The sequence below is a fragment of the Schistocerca cancellata genome, chromosome 2 (genome assembly GCF_023864275.1).
Source record: "Schistocerca cancellata isolate TAMUIC-IGC-003103 chromosome 2, iqSchCanc2.1, whole genome shotgun sequence".
Taxonomy (NCBI): domain Eukaryota; kingdom Metazoa; phylum Arthropoda; class Insecta; order Orthoptera; family Acrididae; genus Schistocerca; species Schistocerca cancellata.
In genome coordinates, this window is record NC_064627.1 from 596,621,143 (window position 1) to 596,628,782 (window position 7,640).

Genomic DNA, 7,640 nt, shown 5'->3' on the forward strand with positions numbered 1-7,640 from the left:
AGACGAGATACTGGCAGAAGTAAAGCTGTGAGTATTGGGCATGAGTCGTGCTTCGGTAGCTCAGATGGTAGAGCACTTGCCCGCGAAAGGCAAAGGTCCCGAGTTCGAGTTTCGGTCGGGCACACAGTTTTAATCCGCCAGGAAATTTTCTTTTGTCGTCTGTCGGTGTGCAAACCTACCGTGTGATAGTCAAATTTATTTCCCCGACGTGACATAGCAACTCTGTCCCACGAAGAAATTTTGTCTGCATTAGATGCATATTTCAAACAATCAGTCAATGTCGTTGCAAAATGGTATACCTTCTTTCGTACAAAACGTACGGCAGGTCAGACTAATTGGGAGTGGGTTGCAACCTTGCAAGGCCTTACTAGGCATTGTGCTTTTGAGTGTCAATGTGGACTCCCATATTCAGATACTATGGTATGTGATGCAATTGCACAGAACAGTTCTGATGTTCATATAAGGTAACAGATTTTGAAACTAGTCAGTCCCTCCCTTCAACAAGTGATGGACATATTGGATCGGCAGGACACACTTGACTTTGCTCAGGAATCATTTGAAACTTCGCCAGCCGTGTGCAAGGTTAACCAGCCCACCGGGCGAGCTGCACGAATTAGTGAACAGCCCTCGCACCTGGCCGTGCCGCTGCCGCCAGGCTCTCAGCCACATGTGCCGCACCGGCAAGCAAATGCAGTACTCAAATCATGCCCACGGTGCGCTACTAACATTCACATGAGAATTGCCCATCATGCCAAGCTATTTGATTTTACTATAATAAAAAAGGACATGTTCAGAGTGTTTGCCAGAAAAAACACAGATTGGACACTCAAAACCATTCCAGGCCCTTTGCTTCGTGATGGAATCGGAATCGAACCAAGGGTGCTCGCGAAACTTTGCCCATGGAAATTCATGTCGTTCATTCCACTCCACCCCATGCCACTCTCTCTAACAGTGACTGTGTTTGTCCCACAAATAGTGTGCGTCGACATCACCGGAACTCCCGCCAAGTCGCAAGTGACTTTGTACCAGTGTCAGTTCACACTGCACGAGACAGTCGCTCTTGTCATCAGCAGGACAATAAACTTTTTGTAGACTTGGACATTAACGGCAAAGTGATACCATTCCAGCTCGATACTGGAGCTGCAGTTTCACTGATCAATCAAGACACTTACAAACTGCTGGGCACACCTCAGTTGCATGCCAAAAATGTTAAGTTAACTAGCTATTCAGGTCATGAGATCCCTGTGTTAGGACAGTGCAGCTTTCTTGCGACATACAAAGGACAAACAAAACTTGTGTCATTTTACATCCTTCATTCTTCTTCTTCTGCAGTGAACTTGTATGGTTTCGATTCATTTCAGTTGTTTAACTTGTCTATAGTAAATCAGGTCCTATCAGTGTACCAGACTGTGCCTTCAGACAGTGTTTCTCCTCTATGTGAAGAATTTGCAGACATTTTTGCACCAGACCTCGGTTGCACTAAGAAATATAAAGCACATTTGGAACTGAAAGTAAACGCACAACCGAAATTTTTCAGAGTGCACAATGTTCCCCACGCATTGCGTGATGAGGTCGCAAAAACATTATACAATTTGGAATCACAAGGTGTAATTGAACGTGTGCAGGCTTCTCTCTGGGCATCACCGTTAGTAATTTTGCCAAAACCTTTGGGAAAATTGAGACTTCGTGTGGACTTCAAGGCAACAGTGTATCCACAACTAGTGATTGCAACTTTTCCTTTACCCCGCCCAGAAGATCTTTCTGACAACCTGTGCCCAAGGACATATTTTTCGAAGTTGGACCTAGCAGATGCATACTTGCAAATACCAGTGGACAAAGAATCTCAGTGCGTTTTGGTGGTTAACACGCATCTTGGTTTGTATCAATTCAAATGACTGCCATTCGGGTGTGCATCCGCCCCGCATTGTTTCAGCAATATCTACAAACTGTTTGTGCGTTGGTCCCTACTGCAGTAAACTATCTGGACAATATTGTGATCTTCAGGAAGACGGAAGAAGAAAATTTAGCCAATCTCAGAACATTATTTCAGGTCTTGCGACAAAATGGTCTTTGTTTAAGGAAGGAAAAATGTTGTTTTTTGCTGCCATACCTGGGACATGTATGCAATGCCCAAGGCATACATCCCAGTCCCACGCACCTCCGTACCACACAAGACTTGCCTTCACCGCAGAATTTGAAGCAGCTACAGAGTGTGCTGGGAAAAATCAACTATTATCACAGATATTTACTGCATGCCTCTTCCATTTCAGCTCCACTTCATCGCTTATGCCATAAAGGTGTTCCGTTCGTCTGGACGACGGAATACGAACACGCCTTTCACCGGTTGAAATCAGCGTTGCTTTCCAATACTTGCCTTACGCCATTCGATCCCCAGAAGCCCCTTTTGTTGATGGTGGATGCATCGGATTTCAGGATCGGTGCTGTGCTTGCGCACAAAGATGGCTCGTTCGATCACCGTATGGCCTTTGTGTCCAAATTGCTCTCGTCTGCGCAAAGAAATTATTCACAGATCAAGAAAGAAGCATTGGCTCTAGTATTTGGTGTTACAAAGTTTCATGACTTCTTGTATGGTCGTCACTTTGCCATAATCACAGACCACAAACCTTTGACGTTGCTTTTTCATCCAAACAAGCCTGTAGCTCTACGTACAGTGCAGAAATTCATTCGATGGTCAATTTTCCTCTTGCAGTACCGCTACAATATCTTGTATCAGTCCACTGCTAAGCATGGAAACGCCGATGTGTTGTCCCATTTGCTTGTTGCTGAGGGTAGGGCATTCGATTTCTCCGAACTTGCTCGCATGTTCATTGATTCGGAAACAGATGACGTGGTCGAATCGTTTCCGATTGATTTTCGTCGTGTAGCTACAGCCACAACTGCTGACCCTGTCCTTGCTACCGTTCTGCATTTTGTTGCTACGCAATGGCTCTTGTCAAAGTCACGGATCGGGGACCCGTTGGTTCACCGATTTTTTGCTCACAAGGAGAGACTTTTTGTTCGACATGGTGTTTTGCTGTTTCATTCTGATAATGATCAGTCCAGGGTCGTGGTCCCACGTTCGTTACAGTCCTCTGTCTTAAAGCTTCTCCACCAAGGACATTGGGGTATAGTGAGAACGAAACAACTTGCTTGCCAGCATTGTGCTCGGTTTGGAATCGATGCCGCAATTACGAATATGTGCTTTTCTTGCATGGTGTGTGGTGAACAACAGTCAGCACCACCACGGAAATTCTTTGCATGGCCAAAAGCCACTTTCCTTTGCAACGCTTACACATCGATTTTGCTGGTCCATTCTGGAATGCTTGATGGTTGGTTATGATGGATTCATTCAGTAATTTTCCTTTTGTTGTCTGACTGTCTTCCACGACATCATCTGCCACCATCCAAGCATTATCTGCTATCTTTTGCATTGAAGGTCTTCCACAGACAATTGTTTCCGACAATGGCCCACAATTCATGTCCGCAGAATTTCAGTCATTCTGCAAGGCCAATGGTATTCAACATCTGACGTCCGCGCCATTTTCACCACAATCAAATGGTGCTGCTGAACGATTGGTCAGGACTTTCAAGTCACAGATGTTGAAGTTGAAAGAGTTGCATTCTCGGGAGGACATGATTGCTCTTTTTGTCCTCGTGTTGCTCTCAGCCCCGAGATGGTCGCTCACCGGCTGAATTGCTCCACGGTCGTCATCATTGAACCTTGATGCTACATCCGCAGCATCAGGTTCCTGTGCAGTGGCAGACACCTGCTTTTGCCCCAGGCGATGTTGTCTACTACCACCACTATCGGAGGGCACATTCTTGGCTGCCTCGGATGCGCTATGTATCTGGTTTTGGAGGCCTCTGGTGAGATGTGCCGACATCTCAATCAGCTGCGCCTCTGTCGTTGCACGGGATCTGCCGCTCGCCGTCTGCTTTCAGCAACGGTGCCATCCGGTCAGCGCCCCAGGGACCCATCTACTGGCTCGCCTCAGCCCCAGGTGTTACCAACACTGCCTTCCATTTTGCCCCGTGGTGACATGCCCCCGTCGCCGCCAGTTCTCCCGCCGGCAACGCCCGCAGTGGACGTGTCGCTGCAGCTGCCGGGCACTCCCCTGGGTCACGCGCTGCCGATCGCTCCCCGTGATCAGTTGTCCTCCGACATGGATCTCTTGCCCACTCCAGACCATATGTCGTCTTCGCCCATCGGGTGTCCCGGCCCAATCGAGGTCGACCCTTCGGCCCCTCCTGTCTCTCTACGGGCGCATACACCGCATGTTGGCCCTGGAGTAGGTTTTCAGGCGTTCCCTAGCTTCCCGCAGTCCAAATGGCAGGGTGTGGGTGGCACAGCCTCGCATGTTGTTAGGCTCCCCACCTCGGGCTATATGTCAACATGGGGTCCTCCCCACGGCGGGCGGAGGCCTTATACCACAACCATATGCCAATTTGCGGGGAGGAATGTGGTGTCACCGCTAGACACCACACTTGCTAGGTTGTAGCCTTTAAATCGGCTGCAGTCCGTTAGTATACGTTGGACCCGCGTGTCGCCACTGTCAGTGATTGCAGACCGAGCGCCGCCACACGGCAGGTCTAGTCTAAAGAGACTCCCTAGCACTCGCTCCAGTTTTACAGCTGACTTTGCTAGCGATGGTTCACTGTCTACATACGCTCTCATTTGCAGAGACCACAGTTTAGCATAGCCTTCAGCTACGTCATTTGCTACGACCTAGCAAGGTGCCATATTCAGTTACTATAATTACTATCTTTAGGAATGTATTCTGAACAGATAATATTGTGAATCATGTACCGTCAAGAGCGACGTTCATCATTAATGGATTAAAGTTAAGTATGAAACTAATTACATCCGCTTTCTGAATTCTTATTCCTTGTCATGTTCCAGACCTCATGTCAGTATAGTTCTTCCCTCCTCACGCCAGACTGCGTGAACTAAAACGCATGCATTTCTGCCTCCACTCGTAACAAGGTGTTGGCTCTTCTGCTAACACAAAATAAGAAATCTTAGTATTTGTTATTCAACTCCTCCTCTACTTACAGGCTGTATCACACTCTGCCTATGCAGTATACCAAGGATGGGAGACATAATTTTAAATGTTTCTTTTATACAGTGCTGGAAGCAGACAGAATTGATTGCTGCCTGCCACCAGCACACTGTCGGAGCCCCTCTAAATATGGCGAGATCACAATCATTTAATATGTGAACTAAGGTACACCCCTCATCATGGAAGTATGCTTTCTTCATGTCCACCGTTTCTTATATTAATGAATATATGCTCTTTGTAGAGCAGGCTGTCCATGGCCACAGTGAGCCATTCATGGTTGCAGATTGCCCGCCTTGCCCATACCCACACCATTGCTGATTGGTTCATATTGCTTCCCACAGGCATGATCATCACACAATGTAGGATAAGATAACAATCTGGTAATAAATATAATAATCTTTGAGTGGTGATGATAGCAGTAAGATAACAGTATGGGTCTATCAACATATGATGCATTAGGTGGTAGCCACCTCCAACAATGTGTCTTGCTATGTCAGCATGTGCCTTGCTGGCTGGTGCACACCAGTGCCTGATAGCTAGTGCTGATAAATGTAATACAGTATCCTTTGAACTGTGTCACCACCAACAAGGAAACACTGACCACTGCAGGTTCATGCCTGATGCTTCTGTTCATCCAGGTTTAAATAAGAGACAGTTTGCCTTGAGTTATAACTTAAGTGCCAGTCTGCACTGAGATAACTTCTGAAAATATGAAATACCATGCTGTGGATGATGCTGCCACAGCAGTAGCTGGCAGTCATCCTTTATTTGAGGCAAATGAGGCTACACCATCATCTTTAATGCATAACAGTGAATTAGAAGATCCAGTGGAGCTAATTAGTGTTTCAGAGGGTGACAGTTTGGTTCCAGAATCATTAACAGATGACTTATGAATGTAAATATGTCTCTATCTTTCTCCCTGTATATGGGAATAACAATTATAACAATAATATGGCAACATAATACTTTTTTTCTCATTGTTGTAGAATTTTTTAAAAGACTCACAACCATGGGACTGGAGAAAGTACAGCTTGCACTGAACACGTCCCATATGTAGTGCACCATTGATCTGAAGCAGGCATACCACTGATCTTGTAGTTTTATAATTTTTTTACTCACCTTTCATTCCCTCCTAAAATGTAGAAAGTGGGTCCTTAGAGAACTTAGTTCTTTTGAGCCCAGTCCAGCTGATGATTGGGCAGAAGAACGCCCATTCAGAACAATAACTTGTCTCATGGCAGAATATTTTTGAACTTGCGGCACTTACATAGTCATACCCCTCACTGACTGCAGCCTGCAGTACTTGCAAGTCTGTACACAACTGCCATAGACCCTCAACTACATAAGTGGTAATACACATAATAGTGTTATATAGAATTACATGTGCTTATGAAATGTTATTTTTTCTAGAAGAACTGGATATGGTTATGATATGTGCAGTAGTGTTAATCACATTCCAGGCATGGGATCCCAGGGTGTGACAGATAAGAGTGGAGTGCTATATATATGCTTATGAAATGTCATTCTAGGAGACTTGGACACTATTACTGTGTTGTGCCATAAAGCAGAGGCACAAATCTTCACAGAGGGATGGGCTCCTACATTAATGACTGCAGTGGTAATTTATTTATTTATTTATTTATTTATTTATCTTACAGCTCGAAACATGTATTTAACATGCATGGGCAATGTTATAATAATTACATTCAGATTATTGATACAAAATATAAATAGATTACATGCTACTAAGTAAAATATCATTGAAGTATATTTAATATAGCATTCCTGAGGTCAAATCATGTCAGCACCATACTGTATGGGCACTTCAATACAAGCCATTTCTTCAACTCGTTTTTAAAAATTCTAGCAGAAAGCTGTTTCAGGTTGTTTGGCAGAGAATTATAAAATATTGCTCCCTTAATGAATGGGGTATTTGTTGTTAGATTCAATCGTCTGCTCACCATATGAAAGTCTGATTTTTGTCTTGTATTGTAATCATGGATTTCCATATTCCTGTTTGTCACTTTTTTGTCTTTTTTCACTAATAATATTGATTGAAACATATATACTGCATAGATAGTCATAATATTAAACTTAATAAACAGGTTTTTACATGAAGTTCTGGGTCTTACTTTTGCCATAGTTCTTATTACTCTTTTCTGCAATACAAATATCCTTTTTATATTGTATTGGGTACACCCACCCCACAATACAATTCCATAAGATAGATGGGGATACACCAACCCAAAATACGCTATTTTTATTGCTTCAATATCTAAATATTGAACTAATCTCCTTAGTAAATACAGACTAGATGTTATTTTACCACAGACATGATCTATTTGCTGATTCCATGAAAGTCTGTCATCTATATATATCCCCAGAAATTTACATTCTGAACAGGTATTTTCCTGAATGTCCTCATTTAGAACAGTATTTTTATTTGAACTACTTGTCTTAAAATAAATTAAATTAGTTTTGTTAATATTGACCCTCAGGTTCTCTTTTTCAAAATGTGTTTGGGCTTTTTCAACAAAATTCTGTACCACTGAATTTAGGTCATCATTACTACATGCCCAG